At 44.9% G+C, this 24,654-nt stretch overlaps 1 pseudogene; it reads left to right on the top strand.

The window, feature by feature from the left end:
* The first annotated feature begins 749 nt into the window (after nt 1–749).
* Nucleotides 750–2,248, top strand: LOC124672530 (annotated as a pseudogene).
* The last annotated feature ends 22,406 nt before the right edge of the window (nt 2,249–24,654 follow it).

Genomic DNA, 24,654 nt, shown 5'->3' with positions numbered 1-24,654 from the left:
CGTCTAGATGATAGAGACACTTCAGATCTATATATCACATCGGTCCAGCGTCTCTCTCACTGTCACCGGACCGTCACCGAAAGCTCGATCTTGTTCTAACTTACAACTTAAATGTGTCTAGCTACCCGCGCTATGAGAGTTTAACTCCAACACGTAACGTAACACATAACTACAAATCTAATTTTAGCACTACTCATACACATATTTGACAAATATCTCAACATCTCATGTGTCTAACGCTCAAATTATAGGTATATGCATGTGAAACAAGTAATTTTAGCGTATACCAACTATATTCAAAGGTTCGAAATGGACTAACACATATTATAACATGTATTTTATCAGGATTTCAAATTATTTTTTGTTTTAAAAACACGAGGAATCATTTTAAGTCCAAAAATGTCAGAGCATCCCACTATCTAAAATTAATTTACACTGAATAGGTGAATTATTGGCAATACAATGACCAATAAGAACAAATGAGGACCACATGGACATACTGTCCGTGCGTGGCAATGGTCGCAGTGCACGTGGTACAAAGGTCGACCGAGTGGCGCAAGCAAGCGCGAGGTGCGAGAGATGCTACCTGTTGGAGATTCCTTCAGTATCTTCTTTTAACTACGATTTGTTCAGTGTGTACTGTATTATATATTTGAAGTTCCCTTCAGTTTGTGCGCCGGTCCGAGCTACGATCATATATTTGCGCGGTAGACTTGCCAGCCGTTTGCCTCACAGTCACAGCGCCAGCGATGGATTCTGGAGTGCACGTTCTCCTGTTCCCTTGGCCACGGCAGGGCTCATCAACCCCATGCTCCATTTCGCCACCGCCCTCGTCGACTCCGGCATCCACGTCACCTTCCTCCACACCGAGCACAACCTCCGGCTCATCACCAGGACGCCTCCGCCGCGGCTACGTTTGCTTTCTGTCCCCGACGGTCTTCCCGACGACCATCCCCGCACCTCCATGGAGCTGCTGGAATCTATGTGCACGACTGGCAGCGCCGCGTACCGTGCCCTGCTCTTGTCGCTACGGTCTGCTGCCGCTACGCCGGTGACATGCGTTGTCGCCGATTGCTTGATGCCGTTCGCCATCGAGATCGCCGAGGAGCTCGGCATGCCGGCGCTCGCCTTCGGCCCGTTCAGCGCATTTAGCCACCTGGCCATGCTGGCCGTGCCCAAGCTCGTCGAGCAAGGCCAGATCCCCTCCCGGGCAGATGATCCATTGAGCGGCGTTCTGGGGATGGAGGGCTTCCTCCGGCCACGAGATCTTCCCCGTGGACACAGTGGCGGAACTGGTATATATACCCACGGAACTGATTTCATAAAACCTTCACTAATTTGGTCTTTCACTTGGCTCATTACTGGAAGATCATAATATAACTTGTAGAGCTGACCCCAATGATCTTCTCCTCCAGCTACTGAACAAGGCCACGTGGATCCCATGGTGCTCAAGTATGCCGAGGTCATCGCTCGTAGCTGCAAGGCACGTGCGCTGATACTCAACACCGCCGCGTCCATGGAGCGGCCAGCGGTCGCCCACATCGCGTCGCGCACACGCGACGTCTTCACCATAGGCCCGCTCCACGCCAGGTCGACGTCGGCTGCCGGCGCAAGCCTGTGGCGGGAGGACAACGGGTGCATGGCGTGGCTGGATGGCCACGAGGACCGGTCCGTCGTGTATGTGAGCCTGGGAAGCCTCGCCGTGATCTCGCAAGATCAGTTCACCGAGTTCCTCTCCGGCCTCACGGTCACCGGCTACGCTTTCCTCTTTGTGCTCCGGCCTGGCATGGTCCAGGTGACTAGCTCAACGCTCTTCCAAGAAGCCGTCGGGGCAGCGGAAGCCGGTAAGGCCCGAATCGTGGAGTGGGCACCTCAGTTGGATGTGTTGCGGCACCCAGCGGTGGGCTGCTTTCTCACACACGCCGGTTGGAACTCGACGCTCGAGTGCGCCGCCGAGGGCGTGCCGATGGTGTGCTGGCCCGTTTTCCTCGACCAGCAGACCAACAGCCGCGTCGTCGGCGCTGTGTGGAAGACGGGGCTGGACATGAAGGACGTGTGCGACAGGGCCATCGTGGAGAGGATGGTGAAGGAAGTCATGGTGTCCGGGGAGATCAGGGCAGCGGCCCAAACGATGGCGCAGCAGTTGAGGCTTGACATCGCCGAGGGCGGATCGTCGTCATCGGAGTTGGAGCGGCTCGTCCGCTACATCAGAGAGCTCAAGTCCGGCCGGAGGTCGATTCAGAATTAACGAAGACTAGCAAAAGCTGGACAGCCTACAAATTTACTTGCAGGTGAAATAAGTGTGCTGTTTGGTACGTACAACCTTTGTTAGTACTTAAATTTATGTAGATCCTACAAGTAATCCCGGTTGTATCTGCAATTTAATCTATGCATACAATACTTCTTCTTTCGATCCATATTAGTTGCCACTGATATGGATGTATCTAGCCACATTTTAGTTTAAAATACATCCGTGTTAACGACAAGTAAGAGCATCTCCACCGACGCGCCCCAAATAGTCGCTGGCAGGGGCGCCGGTACTGTCGTATGGGGGGGGGGGGGAGGCGCCGGCACAGCATCCTCCATTTGGGGGAGTTGCTCCCACACCGTCGCGCCCCATATGATAGCCCGATAGATGATTTGAATTAAAAAGTCAAACAAAACCATAGAAATACGAATAAGTTGCGGGTGCGGCCGTCCGTCCATTTGCGACAGTCACATCTGCGAGAGTGACGGCACCTCCGTGTAGTATCCCGTGTAGTACCTCGACGACAACGGTGAGCTCGAGAAGTTGCGGCGACCGGCTGCTGGCTCCATTCGGGCTGGCCGCCGCCCAAGCTGAGGCACACTTCCGCAGCAGCCACCACTTTCGCTGTGTCGAGAGCGGCGACGCGGCGCCTTTTGCGGTTGGCTGTCGCAAAGGAGCAGCGGTGTTTCTCCCCCTCCCACTCCTCCTGCGACATGTTTGCCGGCTTCTACTTCGGCGTCACGGTGCGCGGCTTCGGCGGCGCCTTCGTCGGAGGCTTCGCTGCCTTCGCCGGAGCCATTTTATTCGGCGGCATGGCGTCGGCGAGGTTTTTCGGGTTGGAGGATGGATGGGAGATGGAGCGGCGGACGGATGAAATGAGCGGCGGAGGGGGCGGAGTTTTGGTGGAAAAGATGTATAATTTTGGGATGTCTGGCTGACAGGTGGCTCCCACGCCCAAAAAAATCGTCTCGCGAGGCTGGGGTCGGCACGGGGTTGCCGACGCTTCTATTGACCTCGAAAAAGCGTCGGCGCTATTCGAGGCACGCCGGTGTGAGCCTATTTTTGCTGCCGGCCCCCAAAACGCTATCGGGACCGCTATGGGGCGCGCCGGTGAAGATGCCTAATATGAATCGAAGGGAGCACTTGTTTTATTTCTCTAACAGAACAATTATTTAGTTCTCCAATACTAAGTTGCTATTTTCGCCATTCGATGAAGTGGTTCTTTCTCTGGTAATAACACTCAGTGGTGGATTACAATAATATTAGTGGGTGCCAAGCTTAAAAGATTTTCTATTGTGTTTCACATTTGGCCTAAAATAGCTTGATTGTTTCCCTCATTTGGAGTTTCGACCACAAATATTTTACAAGTAAGCTTGTTTGCACCTAATCGGAGACGAGGTCGACGAACGGTGGAGGTGCCAACAGCTATTGCGCCCAAGCTGGGACCTCAAGCGGCTGCGGCACGTACTGTGGTTGCACGAACTACGGCGGGTGTGCATACTGCGGAAGAGGAGGCACCATCTGGCCCTCCCACTCGGCCCGGGGAGGCGCGTGCGGCGGAAGAGGTGGAGGCGGTGGTAGATACGCCATGTGCTCTACCACGAAGGACGTGAGTTCGACGACCTCGTCCAGGCCGGGCCAGGACCAATTGGCCTCCTCGTCGGCTTTGGACTTCATCGAGGCAGCGGCTGTGGTTGCGTCCTCTCATCATAGCCGTCGTGGACGAGCGTCTCCAGCTTGACAGTTGCTGGAGACGCCACGTCCTCCATCTCCTCGTTGTCTTCGCCGCCTTCGTCTTCCTCCTCGTCATTGTGGTGACACAGCATACCACTGCATGGTGTAGTACGCACGTCGTTGACATAACACAAGTGAAACACCGTTCCACACATATTACATCCCTCAAAGTGGTACAACAGAAACATATGCGAGTCCAAGCTATGTCTATAGAAGGATACACGAATTGTTTACAAAAGATCAACACAGCTGTAGTCTATCTTATTACTAACTCAAGCTTAAGAGCTACTTGGCTTGCTATAGAACTCTAACTACTTAGGTGCAAGGATTAGGGAAGGGTTCCCTTCTATTACTAGTCTAAGTTTTCACTCTAGTTGCTGCAGAAGTTGACTTCATTGACTTCTTTGCTTGGATTTTTTATCTTGTTGCAGTTGACTCCTTTGTCTTCGAGTTCCACGGTAGTTTCTCCTTCGGTGACTTTGATCTAAGAAGGGGTTTCAAATGGGAGGGAATGAGTACGAGCGTACTCAGCAAGTTCATATTAGGAAATAGGTGTATCATGCACTAGCTACAGCCACAGACCAGAAAGTCATAGGCGAATACAAGTTTTCGTAAACATTTCTTCAAAAGGTTTATTTTATTTTGAAAACTATGCCCGTTAGTCTTCACAGGTTGACTAGAACTTCATGGAGTTCCTTTCCTGTCGCATTCGCAGTTCCCTTCCCGGAACAGGGTGTGATAACCACAATTTAATACACTCTTCAGAGGTGCGTTACTTTTCTCATAAGAGACCTTATCCTTGTTGCCAACCAGACGTTAACTTTCCCGTCCACACTTCCTTGGTGTGAGGCCACGTGTAAGATCCAAGCCAAACACCGCCTTCTCCGCGACCCTGCATACTGATGGCGTGCAAGACACACGTCCGTTGGGAACCCCAAGTGGAAGGTGTGATGCGTACAGCAGCAAGTTTTCCCTCAGTAAGAAACCAAGGTTATCGAACCAGTAGGAGTCAAGGAACACGTGAAGGTTGTTGGTGGCGGAGTGTAGTGCGGCGCAACACCAGGGATTCCGGCGCCAACGTGGAACCTGCACAACACAATCAAAGTACTTTGCCCCAACGTAACAGTGAGGTTGTCAATCTCACCGGCTTGCTGTAAACAAAGGATTAGATGTATAGTGTGGAAGATGATGTTTGTTTGCGAAGAACAGTAAAGAACAGAGTTTGCAGTAGATTGTATTTCAGATGTAAAAGAATGACCGGAGTCCACAGTTCACTAGTGGTGTCTTTCCAATAAGATAAATGGCATGTTGGGTGAACAAATTACAGTTGGGCAATTGACAAATAGAGAGGGCATAACAATGCACATACATATCACGATGACTACTATGAGATTTAATTAGGGCATTACGACAAAGTACATAGACCGCTATCCAGCATGCATCTATGCCTAAAAAGTCCACCTTCAGGTTATCATCCGAACTCCTTCCAGTATTAAGTTGCAAACAACAGACAATTGCATTAAGTATGGTGCGTAATGTAATCAACACAACTATCCTTAGACAAAGCATTGATGTTTTATCCCTAGTGGCAACAGCACATCCACAACCTTAGAACTTTCATCGCATCGTCCCGCATTCAATGGAGGCATGAACCCACTATCGAGCATAAATACTCCCTCTTGGAGTCACAAGTATCAACTTGGCCAGAGCCTCTACTAGCAACGGAGAGCATGCAAGAACATAAACAACATATATGATAGATTGATAATCAACTTGACATAGTATTCCATATTCATCGGATCCCAACAAACAAAACATGTAGCATTACAAATAGATGATCTTGATCATGATAGGCAGCTCACAAGATCTAACATGATAGCACAATGAGGAGAAGACAACCATCTAGCTACTGCTATGGACCCATAGTCCAGGGGTGAACTACTCACACATGTCCGGAGGTGATCATGGTGATGAAGAGTCCTCCGGGAGATGATTCCCCTCTCCGGCAGGGTGCCGGAGGCGATCTCCTGAATCCCCGAGATGGGATTGGCGGCGGCGGCGTCTCTGGAAGGTTTTCCGTATCGTGGCTCTCGGTACAGGGGTTTTCGCGACGAAGGCTATAAGTAGGCGGAAGGGCAGCGTCGGTGGAGGCACGGGGGCCCCACACCACAGGGCAGCGCGGGCCCCATGCTGGTCACGCCGCCTTATGGTGTCGGCGCCCCGTGGCCCCACTTCGTATCTCCCTCGGTCTTCTGGAAGCTTCGTGGAAAAATAAGACCCTGGGCGTTGATTTCGTCCAATTCCGAGAATATTTCCTTTGTAGGATTTCTGAAACCAAAAACAGCAGAAAACAACAAGTGGCTCTTCGGCATCTCGTCAATAGGTTAGTGCCGGAAAATGCATAATAATGACATAAAGTGTGTATAAAACATGTGAGTATCATCATAAAAGTAGCATGGAACATAAGAAATTATAGATACGTTTGAGACGTATCACATACCCACCCTTTTGTCCATCCGTACATCCCCGGTAGACTTCTCCCGATCATACGGCTTTACCCCCGATGTACTATGGATAATCCATCATAGACGGTAGAGCCTCTCATCCACACAGATGGGGATTTTAAAAGATTTCCCGACCTACTCCGGTGTTATCCCCAACACCCAGCCAGATCCTATCAAGTCTGTTGATATGCAAGTGGGAAAAGATACAGCTGACTTCCCTAGAGCCATTATAGATCTTATGGTTAACGCGATATGTACGGCACAAGAATCACTGGACGGCATTGGTACTTAGTCCTAGATGAGTAGTACCCTTGCAATGGAACCTCCACCAATCAACACATACCATGGTTCCATTGCCCACCACATAGTCATATTCATAATTGTAAAATAATATTTTGCTTTTCAATGCAGGAGTGATAAGTATAGTACTTTGCATATAGTTTGATAAAAATAATCAAATGACATGAGCAAGCGATGAACTTGCCTTTCTTGGCTGCAAGATTATGCAGGCAAAAGCTTCGATACGTGATGACTCCAAATTCTGAAATACCATCATCATCCGGTAAGGACAATGTTTAAAGAACTGGCAAAGATGTTATAATGCATAGTATGAGATGCAATCGCCCCAAGTGTAACCTAACCCCGATGATTTAGTATTGGGTGAGTTGTAAAGATTTCCTTAGGATGTGTTGCACTTTTAGAATGGTTCTCAAACAAGGTTATTATTAGGGTTTGGTTGTCTTGATATCATGAACAAGTGATATAAGGCATTATAACAATCATACACACAAGGAACGGTGGTTGCATAACAAGTCAAGAGTAGTTGTCAATTTTGAGTTCTACAATACATGGTTGATGATTACTTATATTATACTTAAAAAGAATAACTTTTGAAGAACATGTTGATTAAGAAATAGTAAGTATTTCAAATAAGAACTGTGGGCTTATATGGTTTGATTGACATTTGTACTTCAAAATAATAACTTTTGAAGAACAGGTTAATTAAGAAATAATAAGTAGTTTCAGTAAGAACTATGTACTTATATGGTTTACTTGTGTATTTACTTCAAAAGAATAACTTTTGAAGAACATGTTTGATAAAGAACAAGAATTACTACAAGTGGGAGCTAAGTGCTTCTAGGGTTTACTATTGGATTCATTTAGTTCACTAAGGCCTTGTTCGGTTGCAGTGGAAGTAATCCACTAGTGAAATTAATCCTCCGTGGAATCACGTGAACCCCATCTCTACACCCAAATTCCTGCAGGTATTCACACTTCTCATACCACCTAGCCCCTGCCCGTTTTTGTCGTTCGGTTGGTAGGAAAGGGACACATTGCTCGCTCGCCAGTCTTCTCTCGCCGACTCGCCGCCATGACCGCGGCACCATCCAGGGCACCTAGCGCTTATCCTCCTCCTCTACCACCCAGTCACCTGCCCAGCAACCTTCCGGGAGAGCGCCAGCACCTCCAGCGATGGCCGACACATCCCTCACGATGGGGCGGTGGACGAACCAGAGACGGAGAAGATGACGATGGTGGCAGCAATTCTGGCCGATGCCGGTCGATTTCTTCGGCTGGGTGAGCGAGTGAACAATGGAGATCACGATGGACAACATTGCTGAGCTTGGTGTGGACGACAGCCATGGAAACACGGAGCACGCCGGCGACTGCGTGAACCGAATGCCAATCACGTTCTAGCTTCGCAGAGCGAGCCGTCGCCGGATGCACGGGAGAGATGGGCTGCCGACGAGCCGGTCGATGCAGGATACTAGGCTCCAAGGATTAGATGTTGCTGACAGAGGGATCGTCGGAGACGGCGCCGACCAAAGTCGCCGTCCAGTCCGTCCGACTAGGCTCGTTTTCTCTGGCCTCTCGGGATTTCATACACGGGTGGAGACACGGTTTTTTAACCCCCGTGTAATCAACGGATTTGACGGGTTTTGGGCCAGGGATTGAGCCCGTCCGGGTATAATCGAACGCAAAATTTTGGTTGGCTCAATATTTCACCCCCGCCGGGTTGACTCCCATGAAACCCGGCCAATCCCCCCGTGGAAGGGATTAACCGAACGAAGCCTAATATATTGGGTTCTCAAATAGAATGGGTCTATATGCAGCAAGTATTGGTAGGTTTATTGCTATGGTTGATTATGTGTATCATATCAAAGGATGGTTATTAAGGTGATGCTATGAGTTAGGGTTTACTATAACTTCCTATTTGTTTCACTAAGTAACCCAATAATGGAGTTCTAAGCTAGGTGAGTTATGATCCTTAAGTAAAGTTTAGTTGAGTAGGGGCATGTGATGTGAATTACTACACAAGATTGGTATTACGGTTGGTTATCATGATTCTAATATATAATAATGATTCAATTTGATTACATTGGTGTGGTATTTAGAAATGGTGATCAATGGTGTTACTTTGAGAATAACAAGTTAGGGTTTGCCCCTAAGTGGCACTAGTGGATCTTACAAGGTTTATTCAAGAGTAAAGACATGAAATGATGACTTCATGTGATTAAGCCTATTTTTATTTTAGTAGATTATAACTTGTATTAATTGGTTGCATATTAAGGATCTATAGGTAAAGGTGAAGTTTATATGATCATATGGGATAAACAACTAGGGTTTTAGAGTTGATTCAAATGTGGGATGATCATATAAAATAATGGGACCAAGGTTCTACTTATAGTAGTATTAGAGTTTCTAAATTATGATACAACTCTTGAACTAATAATTGATCATAGAAGCACTAATTACTTTGAAATAAAATTAACTAATTTTAAGTGATTTAATAATTAAGATAAATACTACTTAGGGTTTAATTTAGGAATTAGGGTTTTATAGTTATGATTAGGTTTTAAAATAATAACTTGCTGATTTAAAAAGTTTGAGTAAACAATTTATGAACCGACAAAATAATTTTAGCTTTTAACATTTTCTTGCTTTATTATTATTTAAGAAAATGGTAAATGGTAATTTGCAAATTAGGGTTTATGAATTATTACTAATATTTAAGTTGATGCAAATATGATAAAGAATTCAATCTTAACATTTTATTTACTTACTGAATATCTATAATTTAATTTTGAAACATAACTAATTACTGGATTCAAATTGTATGTAAAACAAATGAAAAGGCATAATTAATAAAGTTAAAAATAATTAAATTTTCATTTTGACACACATTTATATTTTATATTTTTATTGAATAGGGTTTATTTTTGTGAGCAGTTTGATATATTATTTATATTTTTCTGAGCAAAAATGAATTTTATTTATTTCTACAAAGTTTCAACTATTTACTGGTTTTTTAATTAAATGGAAAATATTAGAGATACCGATTCAGTTTTAGCCACAGAGACTGACTGGTGGGGTCGTTGACTGGGATAGTTGCCACGATGGCAACGGCCAGTCAACAAGTGCTCGAGGCCCCACCGCCACGCTGGCGTTGCCAGCGGTTAAACGCCGGTGGCCAAATCATGGCGGCGCTACGCTACAGAGCCTCCTGGGACGGACTACTGACGGTTTCCGAACCTCCTCGACACGCTGAACACGACGGTGGGGGTTTCCCCGATAGATGGCCACCGAAGCGTCTCTAACGACACTCATCTACGGCGGTCTGCTCCGGCGAGTTGGCTAAATGGAGCTACAGATGATGCCGAGATGGATTAGAGGGCTCAATCGATGCGCAAACGTACCCTGAAGCTTCTCAGATGGTTGCCGAGGTGGATTGTGGACGGATGCGAGCTGGGATTCGCCATTACCGGCGAGGTGCTGCGGAAGGGATCGACAGAATTCACCAGTTTGGGGAAGCTTCGGCTCGATTCCTTCATCCCAGATGCTCTACGGTGTTAGGCGCTCCTCCCAAACCTCACGATGAGCTCCGGGGTGGCTTCAATCGTCGGCGCCATGCTCAACGCTGGCGAGCAGTCGAGGAAGAAATCGAGAGATAGAGAAGATCTGAGGGAAAATGGATGGGCGGCAAAGGATTAGGGTTCTACTGCGGAGCAGATGGACATATTTATAGGACGAGGCGAGGTCTATTTCGGCATCTCACCGGCGGCAATGGTCGGGATGCAAACGGCGACCTTTGTCGTATCTGGGCGCGAATCTTGGCAAGAAGTGGATGAGACGGACGGGAGGACGATAGTATGGAGTTCTAGAACCTTCTGCGGCGTCCGGGGCGTCCTTATCGGCTTCGGGGACGTGGCCGAGCTTCCTCTCCGCGCTGTCGTCTCCGGAGAAGAAGACGACGGCCTCCACTTTCTTTTTAACGCGAAGCGGTACGCGGCTCGGGCTGGGCTGAGGCTGGGCTGTGGTGGTGGGTTGGTCCTGGCCTCAGCTGCTGGGTTGCACGACCAGGTAAGCCTTCTTTTCTCTTTCTCTCTTTTCTATTTTCTATTTTATTTTCTGTTTTGAATTTTGTTATTTGAATTCAAATATTATTTCTATTTTGTTCTGCAGGTTCTAAATTATTTGAACAATAGTATAACTTGATAATAATACTTACTGCATAGTTTTGTTGTTTACACAAATATTTAATACTTAATTCAATTGGTTTTTAGTGGGGTATAATAAAATAGATATGGGTTTAGTTATTTATATCAATTCCTTTTTTAATTTAGGAACCAAATCTGTTGAAATTATTTGAAATTTATAAGATGTGCTTGGTAAACATAATATTAGATTTTGCTAGTACTTAACCATATTGCTTGTTCCCATATAGTTTAATTATGGTCAGGGTTTAAAATAAATGATATTAAGAATGGGATTGGTTCATGATTTTATGTGGAGAATTGTTTCTAATGGTTTAAGAAAATGGCGAGATAAACTCTATAATCATCAATCTTCACTAACAAGCTTTAACTTAAATTATTTAGGATAGATCCTATATTCCTCATAGTTAATTCAACTGCTTATATGGTGATTCTATTTTATAAAGTACTATTTCATTTGGTCCACTAGACAAGGTATTTGGAAAGCAAAGTAGAATTGGATATTGGTTTCACTCTACTCACCAAATGGCATTTAGTCTTTAGGTATATATGGCTTGGTTTATATTTGTGATCCATGATACACAAGTTAGGGCATAATATTTTATGTAGATTGAATCCTATGTGAAAGGTTTAGGGTTTTGGTGATGCTTCACTATTTGAAGTATAAAATGGGCATGGGGCATGGTAGGGTTCTGCTTATAATCCCAAGTGGTACTTGGTTTGAAATTCAAATATGGTCTAGGGTTTTAGTGGTGATCACCCAAGTGATACACAACCTAGAATTAAGATATGGGCATAAGCTTTGGTCTTGCTTTATTGGCTAGGGTTATTCTCCTCACTTTGTTAGGATTCATATATCAAAACAATGTTAGGGTTATCTCAAGTATTTGGATGAACAAGGTTTAAGTGTAATGCCATTACTCCTCCACTCTAGGCATGAGAAATGGTTTAGGTTTATTTGTTAAGGATCTATCATTTTATGTGGTGGATGGTCTCTGATTATCTCACAAGTTTGTCTTATCATCTAAATCTACAGAGCATGGTCATGCATTGGACATGATCAACTTATTCCTCACTAATCTCACCTTATTATTCTTCTCAACACACTCAGCTAGATTCTTAGGGTTTATGATCATTACTCAATTTTTAATGATCAAAGTATTGGCCTTATAGTGGTTCATTAGTGAAACATGGTTCTCTTCTCCAAGATCAAGTATTGGTTTGAACAAGTATGATTTAATACTACTCTAGTATTCTCTAGGATAGACATGGCTATGGTTAGCATTATAACTTCTCAATGTCTTGGAATATCCTAAGGTTCTACTCGATCAAGAGATGATGATATGATCCTCTAAATATATGGTTTGCCTAGGAATTCTACCTTGGTATCTTCTGTCGCTTGTTCTTCAGGAAATCTAATAAACCTGCATCTTGTGTTATGCCTCCACCTCCTAGCTTCTTCATCTTGATCCTAGCTAATGCACATGGAAGGTCTCAAGGTTTTGGTTTCCTTGTAGCATGGTACAAGATGACCAAATGGATGAAGGGTGTGGCTCCTTTTATAGGCTTGGGCAAGCTCTAGCATCATGACACATAGGTGGGTGACTCTTGTTTTAGTGTGATGAATAAGGTGCTTGGTTGTCATGCCCTCATACATAACAATCCTTTGAGCATGAGGTGGCATAGCTTGGAATGCAAGTCATGTAGATATTTTCATCCTATGTGGCATAGAGATTATCCTCTCATATGATTTCTTTTTGGATAGCCAAGTGGCATTTGTTACTAAATATCTTGTGGATGGTTTTATTATTATTGATGAGTCACTATATCATATTTGATTGGATTTATATTATAATATTGGTCAAAAGGTCAAGGTTGAAGGTTTCCTTGGATAGTTGGTGTTTGATTTCACCAAGGCATAATCATATGAGTTTCAAAATACTCATAGTTAATTTTATTCAAATAGTTTGAACTATAATTCGTAATGTAAATGGATTTAGTTTTATGATATTCCATATATTTAATAAATTATGATTTAAATAAGAATATGTGGCTTTCATGCACTTTAGACCATGTGGTTTACCTTATTTGGTATTAAGTTTAGAAGTGAATATAATTACACACAAAGGTAGTTGCTAGCTTTTAAGTGTTAATAAGTTAGGATTTGATTCTTAGAGAATGTGTTGTTGTAAGGAATACCACGTTATGATCCTTTATAAGATCTGGTAGTTGATCCTTACTTAAGGTGTTATCTATTATATACTAAAAACAAAATAAGAGGTTTTTAGATGACACCAGATTAATCCACATATGCTAAATAAATATAAACCAATTATTATAATTCTAACGTTCGATAACATGTGTTACGTGCAACAATAAAGACGTACAAAAGAAAACATATGTCACGTAAACCATATGGCTACGTACGCTTTCGTTAAAAAATATGATCAGACACGTCCACGTCCAATCTTCTAACGAGGGTACACAGGATGGTTAACACCTATTTTTTTTATTTTGAAAATACAGGTCGATCTTAGACTACAAGAATATGTCATATGTAACTTACCGCGTCCAGTATCATGACGTGTAGTCTAGGGACTCTTAAAATAACATGTCCGTACATAAGATGGGAATGCGCATGTACAAGTTATAAATATTCCGATTGATAGATTTATGTTTAAATATTGATATTTAATTAAGGATAGGGCACCACACGGCTGTTCAAAAATCTGCACTCATGCAGATAGGCAGATAGAATCGATCGAACTGGGCAGACGAGACAGCCGGGCATATTTGGCCAAAATAGGTACACACTAGAACACCATACAAAAGACACAATGTTTCTAATATCGATCAGCTATATACTAATTAAGCCTCGTGCCGGCTGGGAGGCTGCCAACGTTTTTTTGGTCGCCGAAAAAAATACCAGTAGCTAACACTGTATCCGGTTTATTCAGATATTTCAAGAATACTACCCAAACTACCACCTAAGATTTATCAAACCAATTCACAAATTAGTCCAAAATTCATACAAAAATAAATGTGAGCAAATCATGTAAATACCAGTAAATTTATGCAGTAATATTTTACTCAGTAGTCTCATGCCTGGCGAGCGGCAGCTAGGAGTTTTTCCTTAATGGAGAAAACTACTGACATGCAACAATATTCCGGTTTTCGAAAATTCTGAAAATACTGCCCAAAATTGGTCAAACCAATATTAAAATTCACCCAAAATTTCTCAAATACATATTTGAGCAAAATATGTAATTTGCAATTAATTTATGCAGTAATATGTTTCGCAGTTCAGTAACTAGAAAAACCAATTTTCGACGAGATACTAAAAATACTGGTAGAAAAAAAACATGTCAGCTGCTCGCGGTGCCACAGGCTATCCATCTGGACCTTTGCGAGAAGGCGCGTGTGTAGTTAACGATATGATAATTTTACCCCAATTGGTAAAATAAATTTTCACCCACAAATTAAAGAATGTAAGGACGATATTGTGTGTATAGGATAATACTATGACAACAATGGAATCATAAAAATATTTTCCAAACTATTTCAGTTGTTGCCCTCGCATATGCGAGGGCCGCTTTGCTAGTTTGTTGTAAAGCTAATTCCATTTGATCTAATCCATAGATCAAATCATCTCTACCCAAAACAGGGTTTTAGCAAAGATCACAATGAAGTTTATAGCGCTTGACTTTATGATCTACTTCAACTCCAGCAAGTCAAGTGAAACTTCAGTTACTGTGGTAAGTTTTATTTGAAAGTACGAAATTCCCCAGATTTTCTATGCATGAATGCAATGCACACTTTGGTGTTCTCTCATTTTATAGCCTCTAAACCTGGGATATTACAGCCGTCCTCGCTGGCAGCATCGAGGGTGTCGTAGCTCTCGCCGGCTGGAAATCATGCTTCTCGCGGATTGCCCGGCGCGCCTCGTGCTCCCATGCGAGGAACTTGCGCAAGAAATCCTCGCGATGGTACGCACGGTCGTACCGCAGCGCCTGCGGAAGCTACCGGATGTGGCGTCGCATCTCGTCGTGGAGCGCCTGCCCCTTCATTGGCACTGGTGGCATTGGGATCCTTACCTTGTTCAGATGCCAGCCGTGCGCAAGCGAGACATCGCGGTGCCGGCAAGGGTTGGCCTCCACCCACCGTTGCTGGCACTCGTGCACGAGCATGTAGCGTCTGTTTGCGGCCCTGTTACAATCGAGGCTGCGGGAGCACCGGTGCGGCAGCGGCTTCCGACCCGACGAAATCTAACGAATTAGCGCACATACCAAATGGTCATCGGGTGCATCGACGCCAAGTGTCTCTACGATGGAGCTAATTCATCGATAATCGAATCCTATGATAAGAACTACCCCGGGATGAGCTAGGGCTGGAGAAGAAGAGCTCGATTCGCTGGACTGAAGCCTCACCTATACGACTCCTTCCTCTAGGACACTTTCCTCAACATGATGATTCTCAACGAGCACTCAATGGATCTTGGGGTGGTCTCTAGCGTCGATGAGCTAAAGCTTTGCTTTTCTAGGGTTACAAAAACGACGGAATATGTAGGGATTCGTAGCATAGAAAACAAAAAAATTCCTACCGCAAGAACGAATAACAAGCCAAGATCTAATCTAGTAGAAGGTAGCAACAAGATAAAGATCATGAAACTAACCCTCGAAGATTCCAAAGCCTACGAGATTAGTTCTCGTTGTTGATGTAGTCGATCACTTGCCGCTTTCAAAAGCGCGTAGAAGATCTTGACGGTGCCACAGTCGGGCAGCACCTCCGCACTCGGTCACACGTACGGTGTTGATGATGACGTCCTTCTCCCCGTTCCACCGGGCAACGGATGTAGTAGATCCTCCTCGAAATCCCGCCAGCACGACGGCGTGGTGACGGTGGTGGTGGAGATCTCCGGCAGGGCTTCGCCGTAAGCGCTGTGGGAGAAGAAGTAGGAGGGAGTAGCTAGGGTTTGGGAGAGAGGGGGCTTGGGGCGCCGGCCAGGGAGCCCCTTGGTGGTGCGGCCAAAGTGTATCCAACCCTCACCCTCTCCCTCTCCCTCTCTTTATATAGGTGGAACCCCCAAGGGTTTGCCCAAAATCCGAATAAGAGTCCAACTCAAAAGCTTCCATATGGGTGAAACCTAGGGGAAGTGGGATTGCTCCCTTTCCTTCCCCTATGGCCGTCCATGGAGGTGGAGTCCACCATGGACTCCACCTTCCCCTTTGGCTGGCCGGCTAGGGTTGGTGGAGTCCATCCGGGACTCCACCTTCCATGGTGATTTCTTCCGAAAGGTTCTAGAACATTCTAGCGCCTTCCATAAATGCACCGGATCATTTCCAAAACTTGGAAAGTGACTTCCTATATATGAATCTTATTCTCCGGACCATTCCAGAACTCCTCGTGATGTCCGGGATCTCATCCGAGACTCCGAACAACATTCGAACTGCATTCCATATTCCATATCTACTTAAAACGACATCAAACCTTAAGTGTGTCACCCTACGGTTCGAGAACTATGCGGACATGATCGAGACTCCTCTCCGATCGATAACTAATAGCGGGACCTGGAGATCCATAATAGCTCCCACATATTCAACGATGACTTCGTGATCGAAAGAACCATTCACATAAAATAACAATTCCCTTTGTCTCGCGATATTTTACTTATCCGAAGTTTGATCGTCGGTATCTCCATACCTAGTTCAACCTCGTTACCGATAAGTACTCTTTACTCGTATCGTGATATGATATCCCTTGTGAACCAGTCACATGCTTTCAAGCTAATTGGATGTCATTCCACCGAGAGGGCCCAGAGTATATCTATCCGTCATTAGGATGGTCAAATCCCACTATTGATACAAGTGCCTCAACCCTATACTTTCCAAACACTTAATGCCGCCTATATAGCTACCCATTTACGTAGTAGTGTTTAGTGTCATCAAAGCATCCATCCGGTGTAGGTGATTAACATGATCTCATGGTCGAAGGATTAAATTACTATGCATATTAAAGCTTGAAGCATAAAGAACTAAATGACTTGATCATATGCTATGCTTACTATGGGTGTATATCCATCACATCATTCACCTAATGATATGACCTTGTTATTAATAACATCCAATGTTCATGATCAGAAAACCATGATCATCTATTAATCAACAAGCTAGTTTAACAAGAGGCTTACTAGGGACTCCTTTATGTTTACAAAACACACAAGTATTAATGTTTCGGTTAATACAATTATAGCATGGGATGTAAACATTTATCATGAACACTAAGATATAACAATAAACACTTTTATTATTGCCTCTTGGGCATATCTCCAACAGTCTCCCACTTGCACTAGAGTCAATAATCTAGTTTACATTTGTAAAGATATAACACCTTGGCCTTATGGTGCTTATCATGTTTGCTTATGGGAGAGGTTTCAGTCAGCGAATCTGACATACTCAGAAACGTATGTATTTTGCAATTCATTTGCGTCTCTATGATACGTCCATTTTGCATCACTATTTTATATCATAATTTACTGTTATTCATTGATATATTTTATATTTAGGGATGATACTTATGTTATTTCATCTATTTTGCATGTTTCATGATTATTGGAGAATCGCGCACCGGAGTCGAGTTCTCGTCGGAAAAAGCACCGTCGAATGCAATATTTCGGAAGATCAACAATTGACGGGAATTATACTGAAAATCCTATTTTTCCAGAAGACGGAGGTAGCCAAAAGGGGGAGCCGAGGAGGGCAGCCATGGGCCCCCCTCATAGGCTGGCGCGGGCCCTGCCCTGGCCGCGCCGCCATGTGGGGAGGGGGCCCACAGCCCCCTCTGGCCTCCTCTCCTTCGCGTACTTCTTCGTCCCGAAAACCTAAGCTCCGGGAGATAGTCGCTGATGACCCACAAGTATAGGGGATCGCAACAGTCTTCGAGGGAAGTATTACCCAATTTATTGATTCGACACAAGGGGAGACAAAGAACACTTGAAAGCCTTAACAGCGGAGTTGTCAATTCAGCTGCACCTGGAAATAGACTTGCTCGCAAGAGTTTATCGATAGTAACGAGTTTTATAGCGAATAGCGATAGTGAAATAACGACAGCAGAGTAACAAAGACAGCGGTAGCGATTTTAGTAAACAAGCAGGATTAAAATACTGTAGGCACGGGGACGGATGATGGGCGTTGCATGGATGAGAGAAACTCATGTAACAATCATAGCAGGGCATTTGCAGATAATAATAAAACGGTATCCAAGTACTAATCAATCAATAGGCATGTGTTCCAATTATAGTCGTACGTGCTCGCAATGAGAAACTTGCACAACATCTTTTGTCCTACCAGCCGGTGGCAGCCGGGCCTCAAGGGAAACTACTCGGATATTAAGGTACTCCTTTTAATAGAGTACCGGAGCAAAGCATTAACACTCCGTGAACACATGTGATCCTCACATCGCTACCATTCCCTCCGGTTGTCCCGATTTCGTCACTTCGGGGCCATTGGTTCCGGACAGCGACATGTGTATACAACTTGCAGGTAAGATCATAAACAACGAATATCTTCATGAATCAATAACATGTTCAGATCTGAGATCATGGCACTCGGGCCCTAGTGACAAGCATTAAGCATAACAAGTTGCAACAATATCATAAAAGTACCATCTACGGACACTAGGCACTATGCCCTAACAATCTTATGCTATTACATGACCAATCTCATCCAATCCCTACCATCCCCTTCGGCCTACAGCGGGGGAATTACTCACACATGGATGGGGGAAACATGGCTGGTTGATGGAGAGGCGTTGGCGGTGATGGCGGTGATGATCTCCTCCAATTCCCCGTCCCGGCGGAGTGCCGTAACGGAGACTTCGGCTCTCGAGACGGAGTTTCGCGATGTGGCGGCGTTCGGAGGGTTTCGGCGACTTCCACTTCTCCCCGTGCGTTTTTAGGTCGAGGCGAATAAGTAGTCCGAAGGAGGGCGTCGGAGGCCGGCCGAGGGGGCACACCATAGGGCCGCGCGGGCCCCCCCTAGGCCGCGCCGCCTTATGGTGTGGGGCCCTCGGGCCTCCACTTGATTTGTCCTTCTGGCTCCGTCAGTATTCCGGGAAAATAGGGCCTTCCGTCAAAATCCCGAGGTTTTTCCCGAAAGTTGGATTTCGCACAAAAACGAGACACCGAACAGTTCTGCCGAAAACAGCGTTAGTCCGTGTTAGTTGCATCCAAAATACACAAATTAGAGGCAAAACAATAGCAAAAGTGTTCGGGAAAGTAGATACGTTTTGGACGTATCAACTCCCCCAAGCTTAGCTTATTGCTTGTCCTCAAGCAATTCAGTTAACAAGCGAGCGATAAAAGAACTTTCACGAACACATTTGTTCATATGATGTATATATTCTCATGATATGGCTAATACTTAAGCAGTTCATAATAAGATACATGCAAATAAGATCATCTAACAGCTATGTCAATCATGAAGAGGTACCAACAATTAATAATAAGCATCATGAATCATATATATAAGCAGGATTGCAATGTTCATAAGAGAGTATGATAAAGTGGTATCTCGCACTACAAGAAAAGTTGCCATGGCCGACGAAGTTGAAGTCGCGCCGTGGTTGCTGGTGTACCATGGCCGACGATTTTGGTCCCTCCGTGGTGCATGTCAAAACTTTTTTTTCTCGTTTTTGAGGCCACCTAGCCCGACGAAAGCGGCCAAAACATCGCGTATGGTGGCCCGGGACGTGGTGCATCGCGAATTCTCGGGTTCGCCGGCCGAGTCAACGCAAATCCACACCGCCGAGGGATGTAGGGCCCAGATGGCAGCCTCTCTGGCATTGTTTTTTTCTCGATCGCGCCATCTCGTTCAACGTTCTCCGATCGAGCCGTTTACGATGCAGGATCATGGGTCCCGCATGTCATCCTCTATGAACCAAAATTCTTTCTATTCTTGGATTTTTTTTGACCCCCGATTTCTGGCTACTTCCTTTTTCTTTTGATCCCTTGCCGCCTTGGAAACGTTGAGACCGCTGCTGCTAAATGAGACCCGCATGTCATCCTCTATGTGCAATCAACTTTCTTTTCTTGGAGTTTTTTTTGGCACCTCAAATTTGGTCACTTGCCTTTTTTTTCGATCCCCTGCCGCCTCTCAAACGGTGATACCGCTCGCTGCTAAATGGGACCCGCATGTCATCCTCTATGCACTATAAAACTTTCTTTTCTTGAATTATTTTTGGCACCTCATATTTGGTCACTTGCCTTTTTCTTTCGATCCCCCGCCGCCTCTCAAACGGTGATACCGCTCGCTGCTAAATGGGACCCGCATGTCATCCTCTATGCACTATAAAACTTTCTTTTCTTGAATTATTTTTGGCACCTCATATTTGGTCACTTGCCTTTTTCTTTCGATCCCCTGCCGCCTCTCAAACGGTGATACCGCTCCTGCTAAATGGGACCCGCATGTCATCCTCTATGTACTATAAAACTTTCTTTTCTTGGATTTTTTTTTGGCACCTCAAATTTGGTCACTTGCCTTTTTCTTTCGATCCCCCGCCGCCTCTCAAACGGTGATACCGCTGCTGCTAAATGGGACCCGCATGTCATCCTCTATGTACTATAAAACTTTCTTTTCTTGGAGTTTTTTTTGGCACCTCAAATTTGGTCACTTGCCTTTTTCTTTCGATCCCCGCCGCCTCTCAAACGGTGATACCGCTGCCGCTAACCGGGACCCGCATGTCATCCTCTATGTACTATAAAACTTTCTTTTCTTGAATTATTTTTGGCTGCTCATATTTTTTCACTTGCCTTTTTCTTTCGATCCCCTGCCGCCTCTCAAACGGTGATACCGCTGCTGCTAAATGGGACCCGCATGTCATCCTCTATGTACTATAAAACTTTCTTTTCTTGAATTATTTTTGGCTCCTGATATTTTTTCACTTGCCTTTTTCTTTCGATTTCATGCCACGTTTGAAACGTTGAGAGACCTGTCGGCTCATGGGACCCGCATGTCATCCTCTATGTGCTATAAAAGTTTCCTTTGTTGGATTTTTTTTCACCCTCTCGATTTTTGGCTTGCCTTTTTCTTTTGATCCCCGCCCCCTTTGAAACGTTGAGTAAGCTCGTTGGCTCAAGGGACCCGCATGTCATCCTCTATGTCCATCAACTTTCTTTTCTTGGATTTTTTTCACCCCCTAATTACTAGCTACTTTCTTTTTCTTTTGATCTCAAGCCGCATTACAAACATTGAGACCGCTGCTCGCAAAATGGGACCCACATGTCATCCTCTATGTACAATAAATCTTGGATTATTTTTGGCTCCTGATATTTGGTCACTTGCCTTTTTCTTTCGATCTCATGCCACCTTTGAAACGTTGAGTAAGCTTCCGGCTCATGGGTCCCACATGTCATCCTCTACGAACAATAAAAGTTTCCTTTCTTGGAGTTATTTTTGACCCCTAATTTCTGGCTATTTGCCTTTTTCTTTTGATCCCCCGCCCCCTTTGAAACGATGAGGACGCTGTTGGCATGTCGGTCCCACATGTCATCCTCTATGAACAATAAAAGTTTCCTTCGGTGGATTTATTTTTGACCCCTAATTAATTTCTGGCTATTTCCTTTTTTTTCTTTTGATCCCCTGCCGCCTTGGAATTGTTGAGAATGCTGCTGCCTCATTTTTCTTTTGGTCCCGTGCCGCCTTGGAAACGTTGAGACCGCCGCTACAAAATCGGACCCGCATGTCATCCTCTATGTACAATAAAGTTTCTTTTCTTGGATTATTTTTGGCTCCCGATATTATGTCACTTGGCTTTTTCTTTCGATCTCATGCCGACTTTGAAACGTTGAGGATGCTCGCTGCCTCATGGGTCCCGCATGTCATCCTCTCGTAACGATAAATGTTTTCTTTTCTTGTATTTTTTTACCAACTGATTTTTGGCTTTTTTTTATTTTCGATCCCCTGCCGCCTTTGAAACGTTGACGACGCTGCTGGCTCATGGGTCCCCAATGTCAGCCTCCCCATACTGCAATAAACGTTGTATTTCGCTCTAAGCTATTGCAAACGGATAAATTAAATCTTTATATCTACATAAACAAACTTATATGTTGAATCTCCTTGTTTTTTGTTTTTGCGAAGCATAGGACTTTCCTGGTTTTTTTTTAGAAAAATTCGACCTTTCCTGTTTTGGAGTGGGCTGAAATTGTACGAGTCAAAAGGCCCATCAGGATAGTTCGAAGGCCCGCATGTCCAGATACATGCCCAATTGAAATCTTTCTTTTCTTGGATTTTTTTTCACACCCCGATTTCTCGGCTACTTCATTTTTCTTTCGGTCCCGTGCCGCCTTGGAAGCGTTGAGACCGCTCGCTATAAAATGGGACCCGCATGTCATCCTCTATGTACAATAAAGTTTCTTTCTTGGATTATTTTTGGCTCCTCGATATTATGTCACTTGCCTTTTTCTTTCAATCTCATGCCGACTTTGAAACGTTGAGGAAGCCGCCGGCTCATGGGTCCCGCATGTCATCCTCTATGAACAATAAAAGTTTCCTTTGTTGGATTTATTTTTTCCCCTAATTTCTCGGCTATTTGCCTTTTTCTTTTGATCCCCGCCCCTTTGAAACGATGACGACGCAGGCTGGCAAGTCGGTCCCACATGTCATCCTCTATGAACAATAAAAGTTTCCTTTGATGGATTTATTTTTGACCCTAATTAATTTCTCGGCTATTTCCTTTTTTTCTTTTGATCCCTCGCCGCCTTGAAATAGTTGAGGATGCCGCTGCCTCATGGGTCCCGCATGTCATCCTCTCGTAAAGGTAAATGTTTCTTTTCTTGAATTTGTTTACCAACCGATTTTTGGCTTATTTTTCTTTCGATCTCCCGCCACCTTTAAAACGTTGACGACGTCGCTCGGCTCATGGGTCCCCAATGTCGCCCTCCCCATACCGCAAATCCTCTTTCCGCAAAGGTTGTATTTCTAGATAGATAAGGTGGATTCGAATCCGCCATGGTTCGAGCAACTCGGTAAGCCTTCCTGCACCGATTAATGGAAGTAGTGTATAGCAAGGTCAAGACATGTGGCTCGGTGTAATGAATCTATTTGAATCATGTTGTGGGTTCAATCTGATAGTTCTCTAACAGGTCAGCCAAAATAGAAATTAAGTTTTTTTCTAAAACGGAAATGCAAATTAAGATGAACACAAACATTAGTTATCATAATAGCCGATCATACATACATACTTGCTAAGAGCAAAAGCTTGCCGTAGTTTTACCACCCATACAATTAATTAGCAGCTCGGATAAGATAACCTTATATAAGTATAACTACAAATGCATTTGCTAAGGGCTCATGGGGCAACAGTAACTAGACAACCGCGAACTTTATGACCAAGCATGTCACAGCGGCATCGAAAGATCTTGACCTTCAACTTTGATCCAATGCGAAGTTTGGCACCGTCAATGAACTTTTTCCACCTGGAAGTAACGAGCCAAGCGGCCATCTCGTGGGACCGACGGAGTACCGTCCCTCCACGGTGAGACCTTCACTCTCCATGACGAGGGAAATCTTGCCCCTTCGGCCAGCATTGAGATCCTTGGCGATACTTTTAGGCAATTTCTGATTCAAAGCAAGAGATACCACCAAAAATTAGTCAATGGCACCAATGCACTGAACCATGTGAGACTTTGAGCAGAGAAGACATCAAGATAAGAGCAGTTATGCTGTCATATACTCACGAACATAGCCTTCGGATGCGTCCCGGTCACCACACGGGTGGCCACAAGCAATGAGCCGAGACCTCGGTGATCCGGCCGGGCAGGTGCAGGAGCCCGGGCTGGTACACGAGCCGGTGCCGATGCGGGAGACTCGCCGGGCAGGTGCAGAACGGTGCCTCTAGAGGAACCGGTGCCGATGCAGGAGACCGTTGGGCAGGTGCGCAGAACGGTGCAGCTAGAGGAACCAAGGTGCTGATGCGGGAGCCTCGCCGGGCGTGTGTAGTATATGGGGCCTCTACAGGAACCAATGTCGATGTAGGGGACTCGCTGGGTAGATGCGATGAACGGAGCCGGTACAGGAACCGGTGCCGATGCGAGAGAGTGGGAAGCCGGTGCCGGTGCTGGTGTGGTTGCCCTTTGTGACATCCGCTCATGTTCCATCGTGGGATCCGCAGCTTTGATCATGTTAAACCCAGCAAGCTAGAACAGAGGGAATGGTTTAGAACAACTGCCGTAGCATGCTTATCAAAAGATATGAGTAGAAAAAAGTTACATATTATATATTTGGAAGTGTCTCCAACTCGTAAGCGGTTACGTATATCCGCCCGTTTGAGTTTCGATCCTCGGCTCGTCGCCCTTCTTCGGACCGTAGTCAAAAGCAAACTTTCTCCAATCATGTCCATACAAATATGTGATGGCTCGCGTCTTGTAGACATACACCTCATAGACCGTGTAGGTGTTCATCAATTTGCCATTGCCATGCATAGTGAAAGACCCTTCATGCGGACACATCTCGGTTAATCATAGGACGAAGTTCACAAGGTACGATCCGCATGTGAAAATTGATACAAATGTAAGAAGCAGGAAGACTAAAAACAAGACTTTACTATATGCCAATTCATGCTAAACCACCGAGAATACATACCTGTAACTCTGTGAAGGAGCTACTAGAAAGGTAGATAG

The sequence above is a fragment of the Lolium rigidum genome, chromosome 7, assembly GCF_022539505.1.
Source record: "Lolium rigidum isolate FL_2022 chromosome 7, APGP_CSIRO_Lrig_0.1, whole genome shotgun sequence".
Lineage (NCBI taxonomy): Eukaryota > Viridiplantae > Streptophyta > Magnoliopsida > Poales > Poaceae > Lolium > Lolium rigidum.
Note: the sequence above shows the minus strand (reverse complement) of the source record. Positions and strands in the feature narration are given on the sequence as shown.